The sequence below is a fragment of the Frankliniella occidentalis genome, unplaced genomic scaffold, assembly GCF_000697945.3.
Source record: "Frankliniella occidentalis isolate FOCC.00 unplaced genomic scaffold, Focc_3.1 Scaffold14, whole genome shotgun sequence".
Classification (NCBI taxonomy): Eukaryota; Metazoa; Arthropoda; class Insecta; order Thysanoptera; family Thripidae; genus Frankliniella; species Frankliniella occidentalis.
The window spans coordinates 2,829,681-2,831,744 of NW_026267144.1; positions in this window are offsets into that span (position 1 = coordinate 2,829,681).

Genomic DNA, 2,064 nt, shown 5'->3' on the forward strand with positions numbered 1-2,064 from the left:
CGCACCGGCGGCGGGCGGTGGGGGGAAGGCCCACACGCGCCACAATATACGACCCTGTAAAATACGCTTCTTTTTAGGAGGACCATAAAGATGTTGGTGTCATAATACGCGAGACGCATGCGTGTGTGAGTGTTCGGAGAGCCCGGCGGCGGGCGGGAAAGGTAGAAGAAAAAGGGGGGGGGGCGGAGGCGGGCGGCGTGAGTGCCGCCGCCGATGGCACCGTTCGTGCGGTTTCGAGTTGGAGCGGTTGGAGCGCATTCAAATTCGTGTGAACAGCCCAGCCCGACTGCGCGCCGCGCTGAGCTGAGGTGGGCCGTGCAGGGCGTCGCCCCCTGGGCGCTCCCCTGCGGCGGGGCCCAGCGGCCCGGCGGGCTGCCTATAGCGACCCTCCAGGGAGCGGCTGGACGTGGCCGACGAACCCTGCGCCGACTGCGCGTCGACCACATGGCTCAATCTTTACTACTACTACGCCCAGCCGGTGCGCGGCATCGCACCCGTTACCACCGAGGTTGACCCTCGCATCGAGGAGTGCGGCTCACCCGAGGGGTCGTCAACTCTCCTTGGCCGTGTACGGAGGAATATTGAATATTACAAATAATATTAGTAATATTGAGCCAATTTTCAAGCTGTGACGTCATAATACTAGAAAAATGTGTAATATCGAGGTAATATTACCAGTAATATGGCTAATATTGGTGTAATATTTGAGGTAATATCAGTTCGTGTACGGAGGAATATCGAAGTTGACGACCCCTCGGGCTCACCGCGTGCTTCTGGCCATCGGTCGTGAGGAAGTGCCAGTGGTGTGAGCAAAAGAATATTGTAATCTTGATGTACGTTTTCCTTGGCATGATGTGCTGTATGAGATGACAAGATGACCAAACCGACCAGTCTATTGTAACGGGGTGTTGACACTTGGCCTGCAAGACTGAAAAATAAACCAATTCTAAACTCACTCCTAAGATGGGGGTTGGGAGAAATCAAAAGTGGGCAGGGAAGAAAGGAGGGTGTAAACCGGCGGGGTTTGACCCGCCTCTCTCCGCGTATTTCTATTTTGCAGAGCAGGTCGACCACTAGTCAACCATGGGGTGCTGCTGCACGGCGGTGCCGGCGGTGCAAGCGCAAACACCATACGAATACAAACACACAAACGTGTGCTGCACTCGGCAGTGCAGAAAGAGGGGGGAGGGGGGCAATCCACGGGGCGTGTTTGTCTGTGTTGGGCGGCGTAGCGCCGCACCAGGCAAGCGAGCGAGCTAATTATTCTCTCACGCAAAGCCATTCGTATTCGAGACTGTTTTTAGTGTTATTGTCAGGGTCGGGAGAAGCGGATGAGAGCCAGCCGCGATCTTCGCTGCACCCCGCGGTCTGGAGCCGCGGGGTTGGGGTGGGCAATTGGGATTGTTACCTGTCCTGGACCCGCGGTATCATAGAGATCAGCAGAAGCGTTGGCTTCTCGTACCCTTAACTTGAGAGTCCACATCCCCCATGTGGCGTGGTGGAACGTTGTTGTTGGTCGTCAAACGAAAGCCCCCGCACTAGGGCGCTCTGGGCGGGCCGCCGTCTTCACACAGCTGCCTGCCGGGCTTGCCTACCCAGGCGTCGCCTCCGACTCGTCCCGTGAGCCGGAGTAATGCACCAGGAAGTGCCCACTAAAATCTTATGAATATTTTTATTCATAGCTTACTGAGTTTTGTGATTTTTTTTTCTGAAATTTGTTCATACTGGCGTATTAAAAATGCGTAAGCAGAGCACGTACACAGAGCAAGTATACACAGAACTCAGTAAACTACGAATAAAAATGTTCAGAAGCTTTAAGTGTTTTTTTTTTTTTTTTCATGTTGAGTCTACTTAATAATTTTTATTTCGCACAACTCGGTTTGCCGCCTGATTGTCCCACTCGACTTATCTCTGTCGCGGCCGTTAGCTCGATGAGTAATGTCGGTACCTGGGCTATAGTGTAGGGTGTGGCGGGGCGGGGCGGGGGCGCCGCGGGTGCAAACTCCAGCAATATTGGGCGTTCCGTCCCACTCCGCAGCAGCAAGGGCGTTCCCTGGGTGGCCG